A 14,122-nucleotide genomic window follows, 5' to 3' on the forward strand; every position below is an offset into this window, starting at 1 on the left:
CCTACAACAGGCTACAGTAGTCCACTCACCCCACCGCCACCTCACACCGAAACCAAGGTTATTGTGCGGTTCGGCCCACAGTGGAACCCTCTGGGAACGTCTGGCACCAGACGAGTGTAGCCCCAAATGTTTGTGTGGTAGAGTAACTAGGCTGTACGTGTATGTGGAGACAGTGTTTGCGCAGCAATCGCCGACATAGCGTAACTCACCGCACCGCCACCCCACACCGAATCCAGGGTTATTGTGCGGTTCGACCCCTAGTGGAACCCTCTGGGAACGTCTCACACCAGACAAATGTAACCCCAAATGTTTGCGTGGTAGAGTAATGGAGACAGTGTTTGCACAGCTATCGCCGACATAGTGTAACTGACGTGGAATAAGGGGAACCAGTCCGCATTCGCCGAGGCAGATGGAAAATCTCCTTAAAAACAATCCACAGGCTGGTCGGAAAACCGGACCTTGACTCTAATCGGCTGGGTGGATTCCTGGCCAAAAAGCAGTGCGTTAGATCGCACGGCTAACCGGGCGGGCTTCTCAGATGACTCGAGTTCTGCTTGCATTCTGCTAAAAGTTACAAAGTATGCACCTAATATGAATTATTTGGCATCGAGTTTTGCAACAGCGGGAATGACATTAAACTTTAGTTGATATTGATAAACTAAAAACGTTTAATTTATGATTGCTATATAAAAGGTCTATTTGATGGTTGCAAATATATGGAAGTACTTAGTTTTTTTTCATTAATCGGTAAACACCAAATTTCTATACCGTATCGCATCTTAAAATATGCAGGCATTCACGCACTATCTTATGTCCAGACATGCACAAAATAAGCAAGAAGACGCCGGTCGGGGTGGCCGTGCGTTCTAGGCGCTACAGTCTGGAACCGAACGACCGCTACAGTCGCAGATTCGAATCCTGCCTCGGGTATGGATGTGTGTGATGTCCTTAGGTTAGTTAGGTTTAATTAGTTCTAAGTTCTAAGCGACTGATGACCTCAGAAGTTAAGTCGCATAATGCTCAGAGCCATTGGAACCATTTTTAAGCAAGAAATGGCTCTGAGCACTATGGTACTTAACATCTATGGTCATCAGTTCCCTAGAACTTAGAACTACTTAAACCTAACTAACCTGAGGACATCACACAACACCCAGCCATCACGAGACAGAGAAAATCCCTGACCCCGCCGGGAATCGAACCCGGGAACCCGGGCGTGGGAAGCGAGAACGCTCCCGCACGACCACGAGATGCGAGCTTAAGCAAGAAGAAAAGGGTGATATGCGATATCAAAATTTGGCTCTACAATTAGTTTAATGGCACGCCATGGCCGTATTAAACATTTCTTCGGAAAATTTGGCACTTAGATGTAGAAAGGTTTGCCATCCCTGGCAGGTAAGTGCGGCCCTGCTGCGAGGTCGAGACAACGAAAAGTAACATTGACGCGTGAGCCACCTGCCTATACAGAAGGTCCACCAGAGTCCACAGCCAGCGTTCAAGTGTAGCGAAGACAGGCACGGGAGGACCCACAAGATCGCATATCAATAACATTACGTGTCAGAACTGCGAGTGAAGTGAGGAGTGGGGCGTGGCCCGTGTCACTCACGGCAAGCTGCGAGGCTGCGGTGATGTGGCGTGGCGAATGGGCTGACGCACTAGTGCTGCGTCCACCGCCTCAACGGCACTGTCGACATCGATCCCCTCAGACGTTACGCAAGTGTCCACACTTATTCAAGCATAGCGGACACAGTAATTCTGTGTTCAAGTTACTCACAAAAGCTTGTTTAAAACAAGTATTTGTATGTTTGCAGCGGAAGATGGCCACACACACAAACTTGTTACTCACAAAAGCTTTTAACTGTAGATGAAGTCATTTATAATACTCTGTTACAACTAACAGATTAACAGTGAGCGTACTCATCCTCGGTTAAAAAAAAAATCTTATTTTCTCTAGTTGCAAAGCGTGTACTACTAAAATCCGAAAGCAGATACCTACAATACTTCATCAACAATGACCAGACAGTTATTAGTGTGCATTGCTGTTGAATGTGTCCACCCTTCGCCTTTCGCTTTTAGGATGGCTTGAACTCTTCTGGAGACACTTCCAAATAGGTGTCTGAATGTCTGTGGAGGAATGACAGCACTTTCTTCCTCAAGAGCCGAAACCACAGAAGGCAGTGATGCTGGGCTGAAGTCGACATTCTAACTCAACGTAAAGGTGTTCCTTTCGTTCCAGGTCGCGGCTCTGGGCAGGTCAGTCCATTTCAGGACTGTTATTGTGAACAAACTATTGCCTCACAGATGCTGCTTAGTGACAGGATGCGTAGTCATGCTGATTCGAACAATTATCATCTCCGAACTGCTCCTCTGCTGCACGCAGTACACAATACAGTAACATATCTTTCCGCGGCCTAGCCACGAAAAACACTGCCATACAGTAAAAGCACCTCCTCCACACTTGACTGTCGGTGCTAAACTCGCCAGCAGGTAACGTACTCCAGGTATTCAACAAACACAAGCCCTTCCATCGGATTGCCACAGGCTGTATTGCCTAAAGCAAAGCGTGGCTTGTAAAGACCCATTCGACCACTGTACCCCATTCTCTTTTGCTCCAAAAGCACAGGAAAGTATGCTAACCGCACTACTGGCAACACTTTGCGACTCGCAAATGATTCCTTCTGTGGATTTCATGCGGCGGTAATGCTCGCCGGTGCTTGTTCGTCAGTGCATGGGATCTGCTTGACCTTGGTTTAGCTGTTTGTGTTTCTTCATACCCCAACATTAGAGTCACATCACCACCAGTCAAACTGGACAGCTGCAGAAAGGTTGGACTGTCCCTGGTGGATGTCTTGCTCAGATGACATACAGTGATCATTCGACGTTCGAAGCCACTGACCTGTCCTCACAGACCCATTCTGCTGTTACTGATTCATTACTGACAACACAATAATCCCTGCCTCCATTAAACTGAAGCGTCTGCCTCTCGGGACAATTAGTGGTCAATTTCACATTATGTAGAGGAGCCCAGTTAGTTCTGATAAGATATTCGTAAGTATATATTGGAGACAACCAAAACAAAACAAACTAAACTCCGTAATCGGTCTGCCGCGTCGTCCTCTGGCATCGTTTGAATGCGATGTGGACGGGCAGGGGTCTGCACACCTCCCAGTCGTTCTCGGCTTTTCAAATCTTCGAGTAGCTGCTTCTCACTCAAACAGCTTCTCAGTTGACATCAAGAGGCTGATTGGGACCCATAACAGTCCTCCTACCAAGGAGAAGTCCCTGACAGTACTGGGAATTGAACCCGAATGCTCCATATGCGGCGGCCGCTGTGGCCGAGCGGTTCTAGGCGCTTCCGCCCGGAACCGCTCTGCCGCTCCGGTCGCAGGTTCGAATCCTGCCTCGGGCATGGATGTGTGTGATGTTCTTATGTTAGTTAGGTTTGTGTAGTTCTAAGTCTAGGGGGACTGATGACCTCAGATGTTAAGTCCCATAGTGCTTAGAGCCATTTGATTTGCTCCAAATACCAATGAGCTGTGAGCTATGCTGACCACTGATCAGTGCAGGCGAATTATTCTGCAGATAACGTAGTCTAATTTTCACAGAAACCCAGTCGAAAATGTAATTTGCAGTAAGATATTACATAGTAGTTTCATGCAACAAAACATAAAAATAGACTCATGCACAATAGCATTCCCAGGTTTCGTTGGGATGGGGTGGGGAGGCTACTCACACACTAACCGCAATGAAAATTGCTGTACCATGAACACGTAGATCGAACGCTGCAAGACTATCACCGCAGTGAGGGATACGTTGGTTAAAATTTCATCTTTATGAGGGTTATTACCAATACACAAAAAAAATGTTCCAACAACGAAGGATGGTGCCAGTGCGTTATGCCTATTGGGTGTGTCTAATGTTACTGGATCTTTTCTTGAGGAGAGCACAACACAGGGTGCCCAAAGGACGTCTAAGTAAAACTAATCTGTATCCTCTGGACTTGGAGATATGTGGAGTCATTGTCGTGACGGATACACACCGGCAGATCGCTCAGACAATTTGCAGTAGTGCAGTGGCTGCAGAGAGAGTGCTGCGGAGCAGGACGCATAATAACAGCGTGGCACGGAGAGCGGGCAGTGCCAATGGATCTTATGCGGTACTTTTTTACTTTTTTTTGTAATTTCCTTGGGCTATCACCTACTTTGGGACCATTCTATTTAAAATTAAGCTGTGTGTAACTTGGGCTATGTAGGATTGAAGCTGCCCTCTGGGCTTCCAAAAACAACCAATCAACTTTGTAATATATTAGTTCTGCATGATAAATTCATTTGTTACCTAATACAGGTAGGTTGTTTACTTCAGCCTCTTTAGGTGGAAACATTCTGAAGACACTGTTCGTATTGCTTGGTTGAAGTGACGGAGGGTCAGTTAACCCAAGTGAGGTAGGGAGAGGAACAGAAGAGACCAGTGTTCGTTTCCAGTCACAACCCGGGCTACCCCAGTAGTGTTTCAGTTCGTGTTCCGCAGGAAAATTTATTTTGCTCTCTATTTGTCATTACTCACAAAGAATAACGGTATGTAAAGTGCCATCTGCTCTAATGCTTTTTTTTTAATTTTTACAGATGTGTAAATTAACGGTATGTCAATGTGTCACATTAGACACCCGAGAATTTTTCTGCGAGTGTTTATGTGGTTTTAAATAACATTATTTATATTATCTGAACTATTAAACTTTTCTGGTATGTTCATACAATGTAAGCTTTCACGGCCGGTATTGTCTTCACTTAAAACTTCCGGGCTGATAGGCCGTGGTCGAAGTATAAAATTCTCTCCTGACGTTTCGCCTCCGACTGCGGGAGACATCCTCGGAGGTAAGTTCGCCGCTTTACCTCCGAGGATGTCTCCCGCAGTCGGAGACGAAACGTCAGGAGAGAGTTTTATACTTCGGCCACGGCCTATCAGCCCGGAAGTTTTAAGTGTTTTCTGGTATGTGTTTAAATGTTGTACATGTACACTGAAGATCCAAATAAACTGGTACAACTCCCTAATATCGTATGGGCAGCCCTGCAGGATTCATGTCTATGATGAACAGTGTAAGTACTATATCGATATTAAATCGGAGGAACAGAGATATGGATAGGGTTTAAGGACAGTGTTGTGTGGAGGAAGATGTAATGTCGTTTATAGAAGTGATTAGTGGTTGTATGAGACTGACAGGCACGACAGATTAGGGTAGAAGACACTAATAATTAATTATCGTTGTGGAATGTGGTTTGAAGTGGACTTGGACAGTGCTGTACTAGAGAGAAACAATGGCGTTTGTGAGACTGCTTGGTGACGTGTTGAGCTGCAGATACACCATACGATCAAAAGTATCTGGACATCTACTGTGGACATTAATATGGGGTACGCATTCCCGTCGGCTTTATGACGTCTTGAACACTGCTGGGGACACTTTCAGTGAGGTGTGTAAATGTCTGTGGAGGAATGACGGCTCATTCTCCCTCAAGAGCCGAAACCAGAGAAGGCAGTGACGTTCGACTCTGGAGTCTGGAGCTACGTCGACGTTGTAACTCATTACAGAGGTCTTCCAATACGCTCAGTTCGTGACTCTGGACAGGCCAGTCCATTTCAGGGAATTGTCCACAAACCATTGCCTCAGAGATGCTCCTTTTTGATACAAACAATTGTCGTCTCTGAACTGTTCCTCTGCTGTACACAATACACAATGTTTAAAATTTGTTAGTACCAATTACCGTTTTCTTAGGTGTAATACGGCGACTAGGCCCTGACGACGAAAAATAGCATATAATGTAACAGCAACTCCTCCGCCCTTTACTGTTCACATTACACATGATGGCAGCTAATATTTTCCAGCTATTCGCCAAAACCATCGCATTGTCAGACTGTATAGCGCGACTTACCACTCCAGTCGTCCGCTGCTCAGTGGCGTATCTCTTAACACGACCTCCAACGTCACTTAGCACTGAGTACGGGAATGTGTGGCTTATCAGAAGCTACTCGACTATTGCACTCAGTTCTCTTTAACTCGCTACGTACAGTCGTTGTGCATGTTGAAAGTGACGAGTGATTCCTTCCGCCTATTTCGTGTAATTTTTTATAACCGGTCTTTGCAACGATCGGTGGTACCTGTCCGCCAATACATGAGGTCTGCCTATTTTTGCTACAGCTGTGGTTGTTTCTTCGCATTTCCACTTTACTATCACATCACCAGTAGTCGACGTCTGCAGCTTTAGAAGGGTTGAAATATCCCTGATGGTTATCTAACGACAAGCCCACGTTCCAAGTCACTAAGCTCCCCTAACTGAAGCAATCTGCTTTTATTGCTTTTCTTCTGACAGTGCAGTTCTCCACGCACCCTTTTATGTTGGCGGGTCTGCTTCTCATTACATCTAGTGGACAGTTCTGCACTACCTAGGGGTGTCGGCATACTTTTGAGCAGACAGAGTAGCTAAAGGTACCAAAGGAAACTTTAAAAATTAATCACGTGTAAAGTGAGTTCACAGTGTTAGAGTTCGAAGTGTAACATTCAAGAGGAACTACTAATGAGTGTGTATATCGAGTGTGCTGTTCTTAACGAGAAAGAATGTTATTTATTTTAAGGTCATAAGGTACAGCCGGCCGCGATGGTCTAGCGGTTCTAGGCGCTCAGTCCGGAACCGCGCGACTGCTACGGTCGCAGGTTCGAATCCTGCCTCGGGCATGGATGTGTGTGATGTCCTTAGGTTAGTTAGGTTTAAGTAGTTCTACGTTCTAGGGGACTGATGACCATAGATGTTAAGTCCCATAGTGCTCAGAGCCGTTTGAGCCATTTTCATAAGGTACATAAGGAGTTGTGGTAGGAAAAAGCAACCAGAGGTCATAGTAGTTCTAGCTTTGTGTTATTCTCAGTGAATAAATGGTCACCCTTTAGTGAGCAGATGAATATAATTTAACAGCCAGGCTAAGCTGCATAGATTAGATTTTTAGAAACCGCGAAATTACCAACAATCTACCGTTTTGGTTCAAATGGCTCTGAGCGCTATGGGACTTAACTTCTGAGGTCATCAGTCCCCTAGAACTTAGAACTACTTAAACATAACTAACGTAAGGACATCACACACATCCATGCCCGAGGCAGGATTTGAACCTGCGACCATAGCGGTCGCGCGGTTCCAGACTGTAGCGCCTAGGACCGCTCGGCCACCCCGGCCAATTTACCGTTTTAACAGCGAATTTTGTGATATACAGGATGAAGTAAAAATGGCGTTCTTGGCGGTCAGCTGCGATTCTTCATCCCAGTTCAAGACAAAAGTGATGTTGCAATACCCAGTCTCACTAATAGGTTTAATAGTAGAAATGCGATTTTAAAACCGAGGATCTGGCAGTGCTGTAACCACATGCAGCGTGGCCAGTAACAGGTATCATAAAGTGTGCACTGTGCCAGAGTCGTCCCATAATCTCAGTGGTATGGCAGTGTTCCGCCGGCAGTGCCGCGGAGCGGTCATGCACGAGGGCTCCGCTGGTGAGGCACGCATCACGTGTTGTGTTTACTCCGGCCGCTGCCAGGTGAAGTCTTCCTTAGAGATCAACTTGGCCCACAGCTATCGCAAAACTGCTTTACATTCCACCCTTAGCTCAGACGACACCCGTCCCAACGCGCTTGACATTGAATGGTTTCTTCGCGACGACGTTTAAAGTACCACCACAGGATCGTACTGGAATCCACCTGTCCGTACTTAGTAGTACCACGTGCGTTAAGATGGTTGATGATGCGGCGTGCAGAAGGGTGCTGCAGATTGCCAAACGTGGTCTACGATTCTGACGGCAACGTAGAGCCCGTTACCGTCGATCGCTCCGGTCTTGGCGTATTCATGACATAGATATTCTAACTGCCGTTCGAACTACAAGCAGCACTCCGACTCTAGGGCAAAGTCGCTAAACGATGGGTACAATTCCGATCCGACCCCATCACAAATGGTGTCAGGCAGGTTTGTATCGATCTGCAGCCTCACGTGTCTTCCTACCTTCGTATCAGGGGCTGCTGCGCCACCATAATGTACAACAGTTAGCCCCGAATCTGTTCCAGTTGCGGGAAGGAGGGCACTTGCGCTCTGAGTGCGTCCAACGATGACCGAACTACCACTAAATTACGCAGTAGCCTTGAGCATGCCTACTGCTTTGTACAGCCTGTCACATTGTCTCTCAGATAGGCACAACCCGTCATCTCACCACCCTCTCGGACGGTGCAGTCGCTCCATCTGCCTAAATGGCGGCCATCCACGCTCCCGCGAAGACGCCACAGCACCTGCTTGACTCCTTCATTGTACCGATAATGGCCTTCGAACCAGGTCGACCGCTGCTCTTTGCTGTCGCCTGAAACTGAGAAACATGCGCGTCGTCGCAAAGGCCATTGCTGTTCGCGCACAGGTCCTCATAACACTCCTAGCCAAGACAATGGGGAATCTGCCCAACCACCTGACGGTTCCATGCGGATGTCGGCGGACAGTTTAAGCATGATCAACACGTTTTGCTAGATGGGCAACCGGTGGAGACCGCCATGAACATAGTACTGATCGGCGCGCAGGTTGAGACACTTGTCTCCCTGTCGACACCAAATGGTCTCTCTCACTTAAGTGACATTCACATGGAAATTTGGCAGACCCTCAACACAGGGTCTTGGGGTGATCACGTGGAGGACGGAATGCCTCCTCCTCAGGGCTATTTACCACCCTTGACTAGGAGGCTCGTTAATGTCGGAATATGGCTATGACTCAGAAATACCTGCAGGAGATCACTCAAACAGTGGAGTAGCCTTTTACATATGTGAAGGGGTTATGGTTACATGGTCCCAGGTGGCACATGACTGTAACCCTTTTTGACACATGAACTGTAAATGTGTAAACCCTACCTGTATGAAACGTCCCCTTAGAAAAATTTATACACGACTGTGCTTAAACTGACACACAATATTTTTTAGCGCAACGCAATCTCACTTCCAAAAATCCCTACGAAAGAATGGCCCTGACTAATATTAACCTATATGTTTCACAAATCACTTACCTCACAAAACTCTTCGTTACTCGAACTACTGCAATACAGGGAGCGCCACTACTGCCAGCTAACTAAAAGATTCAAACTACGGAAGTCACTAACTACTGATAGGCACAGTTAGCAAATGAAAGATTTTAATAGAGAACAAACAATGTATTTACCTTTATAGTCATAATATATATATCAGTTCATGACACCAATTCTTACAAATTTCAAAACTCCGCCATCTCTCTCCCCACGTCCACCACTGCTGGTGGCTCACCTCCAGCTGCGCAACGCTACGCGCTGTTAGCATCCAGCTGCCGCTGCCCAACACTACAATCGCAGACAACAATGCAAACCAGACTGCACACGGCACAGCCAGTGATTTTTATACAGAGCGCTACGTGGCGTCGGCGTTACCAATAAAAAAAACCTAAACAGCCTACTTACACCTGGATTAACAAATCGTCAGCAGCAATCCACATTCTTCGTAGACGGTATGATCCCCCCATTTTCTGGACGCAATGATCCACTTAATCGTGGGCAGCAATTTCAACTGTGTTCTCCATCCGAAAGGCCAGACACCTGGTTTTTCTCTATGCCCAACACTGTGTATCTTGGGCCATAACTTTCAACTCGTTGACATTTGGGAGAATACTGATGGCAATGCCCCTGGATGTACCCATTGTATAACACACTCTGTGAGCAGGCTCGACCACTTTTATGTCTGTCCAGGTTGGAAATGCATCTACCAAACAGAAAAATGCCCCCTTGCGTTTCTGACCCATTGCGCCATTATCTGCATCTCGGTTGGTCTGGCGCAGCAACGGATTTTGGAAGCTTAACATTTCCCTAATTGGAGACCTACATTGTTGACATGCATTGCCACTATATGGGCATTCTCCAAACAGGGCCTCCCATAGTACGCATCCACATTGCAGTGGTGGCTTAGGTGTAAGAAACCTACAATGACAAAGATCTTCATGCAATGTGGCAAGGAAGCAATGGCGTGACATCAAGAAATCATCAACTTTCACCACATCGTCCTTCATGAGCTCGATACGCTCCCTCTGTCGCCTGATGTCCAGAAGGAACACCAGTGTATTCCTCACCCTCCAATGGGATAAACTGTATGGCGTCGTGATGCACTAGCAATGACAGGACCTTCTACATAAGGAATCGCCACCCATCGTTCACGCTGTGTCTGGCCATTGACGTTGGCGTTGACTCTTCCTTTCTAACCTCGTCACCTCTGACGGTACTCGCCACATGACATAGGCGGCAGTAGCATCTGCCTTTGCCGACCACTTGCACCACTAATACGACGATGACATGATGGCGTTGTCAATTCCTCGACCTCCGCCCCACTCCTGGATAGGCTTCACCATTGCGAAGTCAACATCCATGATGTCTGCAATCACTGCGAACGAGGTGGCAGATGCGATGGCTAAAAGGTCGAAGAACAAATCGCCAGGATCAGATAGAAATTCTGTGGAGTTCTACTGGGTGTTCACCATCTTAATGCTCCCTCACTGGACAGAGATGCTTCAGCAACTCTTTACTCCATCCTTACAGATATCACCAGAATTTGTCACTGGGGTTCTTCTAGCAGTGCCTAAACCGTCAGGAGGGACCAGTGCCTCTGCATACCACCCTGTTATATTAATGAAAGCTGGTTACAAAATCTATATGCGCCTCTTAATGGTACACATATGCACGCTCTTACCTATGATCCTTTCACCGTAACAGACTTCACTTGTATAACTGCGTAGGCTTTTGCGGCCAGAGTCAGTACACATAAAAGTTTTCTGGGTTTGGTACCGCGTCATAATGTAAAACTACTGCTGCTGGAGAAAAACCAACGCTTCGGCCACGGTTGCAGCGGCCTTCTTCTGGGTCTACTGGTGTTTTCTAGCTATGCAGTATCCCTTATATTTTGTTGTTACTGTTCACTGAGCATGCCATTACGTCATAATATTAAAAAGATAGTTCGTTTCATTTGTCTCTTAAAGAAGAAGGGGAGGGAACTTTATTTTAATAGGTTATTACCGTGGAGGGAGGGCGTAACCTCTGTTGTCTATTGGCTCTTGTGTTATGTGCCATGATTGTTGGCCACCGTCGAATGAGAAGTTGGCTGCTGTTTACCAACTGCTGGACGTCAGCCGCGCGGCGGCAGTTAACTTGTCGGCAGTGCAGTGTTGACAGTGTGGTCTGTTGGGCTCTGATTGCTGGCAGCCAAGACGGGGCAAGCCTGAGTCCATCCTATCTATTCATGTTATTAGGATGTTTAAGTAGTTCGATGGCCTCACTGATTTTGCGTTTCGTCATAACCGGCTGCTTGGCCAACACACAGGCTTCGCTGAATTTTATTTCTTTTCCGCAGTCTTGCTGATGTTCTGCCACTGCAGATTTGTTGTGTTGTCCTAGACGAATACAGCGCTCCTGGAGGGGAACGCGCGATGGCATTGGCCTGTCAGTCTCGCCGATGTACGCCTCTCCACACTCGCATTCCACCCTGTACACACCTGCAGTGTGCAATGCATCCACCTTGTCCTTAGTGGAGCCTAGCACCATCCTAGATTCTGCAACCACTATAGAAGACAGGCTGCACCCCAACCCGGCGAATTTGTTTGTCTATTCGGTCAGTAACATTTTTCACATAAGGTAAGCGGACTGTTGGTTGCAGTTCGTCTATTTCTTGCTTACCTTGCTTACTGATGTTCGTCGACAAGGCTGTGTGGATCGACGTATGGCTGTAGCCATTGGATACGAACGTTGTGGGTAGCCTTTTAAGCTTAGGCATTGTGTTTTGAGCATCACTTTAGAACTGAAGAACAACAACGAAATTGTGAAGTTAACAGCAGACAAAGGCAATGCTACTGTCATCTTAAACACCGTGCAGTAAGAAGGCTGGATGAAAGAATTATTAAATGATCCCATCTACAAAGAACTAAGGGCGGACCCTACGGAGAAGACAATTCGAAAGACGCAGGCCTCGATTAAGGACTCGAGAATTGATGCTGACACACCCAAGAGTCTAATTACCAGAGTAGCAGTCTCTCCTACAATTTACGGTGTTCCAAAGATACATAAGGAAAGTTATCCTTTGAGGCCAACAGTGAATGGGATCAATTCACCTACTTACAATTTGGCAAAGTATCTAGCCTGCAAATTAAGAGGTCTAGTTTACAGGCAACAGTCCAATGAATACCATTTGAACAACTCATTACACTAGTGCTGACCTCTCGTGGTGATTCCGAGAACTATTCAAACAACCCTAGTATTTATTATTCTGTTACCATAATTAATTTTCTCTCCCATTTGCAGCTTATATTGCATGATGATTTCACTATGGTCTCCTGAAGGACCAAGTCATTCTGATAATAAAAAACAATGGTAAGGCGACTGCTAGCGATAAACGGGAAATCTACATCTACATTCATACTCCGCAAGCCACCCAACGGTGTGTGGCGGAGGGCACTTTACGTGTCACTGTCATTACCTCCCTTTCCTGTCCAGTCGCGTATGGTTTGCGGGAAGAACGACTGTCTGAAAGCCTCCGTGCGCGCTCTAATCTCTCTAATTTTACATTAGTGATCTCCTCTGGAGGTATAAGTAGGGGGAAACAATATATTCGATATCTCATCCAGAAACGCACACTCTCGAAACCTGGCGAGCAAGCTACACCGCGATGCAGAGCGGCTCTCTTGCAGAGTCTGCCACTTGAGTTTGTTAAACACCTCCGTTATGCTATCACGGTTACCAAATAACTCTGTGACGAAACGCGCCGCTCTTCTTGGGATCTTGTCCATCTCCTCCGTCAACCTGATCTGGTACGGATCCCGCACTGATGAGCAATACTCAAGTATAGGTCGAACGAGTGTTTTGTAAGCCACCTCCTTTGTTGATGGACTACATTTTCTAAGGACTCTCCCAATGAATCTCAACCTGGTACCCGCCTTACCAACAATTAATTTTATATGATCATTCCACTTCAAATCGTTCCTCACGCATACTCCCAGATATTTAACAGAAGTAACTGCTACCAGTGTTTGTTTCGCTATCATATAATCATACAATAAAGGATCCTTCTTTCTATGTATTCGCAATACATTACATTTGTCTATGTTAAGGGTCAGTTGCCACTCCCTACACCAAGTGCCTATCCGCTGCAGATCTTACTGCATTTCGCTACAATTTTCTAATGCTGCAATTTCTCTGTATACTACAGCATCATCCGTGAAAAGCCGCATGGAACTTCCGACACTATCTACTAGGTCATTTATATATATTGTGAAAAGTAATGGTCCCATAAGACTCCCCTGTGGCACGCCAGTGGTTACTTTAACGTCTGTAGACGTTTCTCCATTGATAACAACATGCTGTGTTCTGTTTGCTAAAAACTCTTCAATCCAGCCACACAGCTAGTCTGATATTCCGTAGGCTCTTACTTTGTTTATCAGACGACAGTGCGGAACTGTATCGAACGCCTTCCGGAAGTCAAGAAAAATAGCATCTACCTGGGAGCCTGTATCTAATATATTTTCTGGGTCTCATGAACAAATAAAGCGAGTTGCGTCTCACATGATCGCTGTTTCCGGAATCAATGTTGATTCCTACAGAGTAGATTCTGGGTTTCCAAAAACGACATGATACTCGAGCAAAAAAAATGTTCTAAAATTCTACAACAGATCGACGTCAGAGATATAGGTCTATAGTTTTGCCCATCTGCTCGACGATCCTTCTTGAAGACTGGGACTACCTGTGCTCTTTTCCAATCATTTGGAACCTTCCGTTCCTCTAGAGACTTGCGGTACACGGCTGTTAGAAGGGGCGCAAGTTATTTCACGTACTCTCTGTAGAATCGAATTGGTATCCTGTCAGGTCCAGTGGACTTTCCTCTGTTGAGTGATTCCAGTTGTTTTTCTATTCCTTGGACACTTATTTCTATGTCAGCCATTTTTTCGTTTGTGCTAGGATTTAGAGAAGGAACTGCAGTGCGGTCTTCCTCTGTGAAACAGCTTTGGAAAAAGGTGTTTAGTATTTCAGCTTTACGCGTGTCAACTTCTGTGTCAATGCCATCATCATC

Source organism: Schistocerca gregaria, chromosome 4 (assembly GCF_023897955.1).
Source record: "Schistocerca gregaria isolate iqSchGreg1 chromosome 4, iqSchGreg1.2, whole genome shotgun sequence".
Lineage (NCBI taxonomy): Eukaryota > Metazoa > Arthropoda > Insecta > Orthoptera > Acrididae > Schistocerca > Schistocerca gregaria.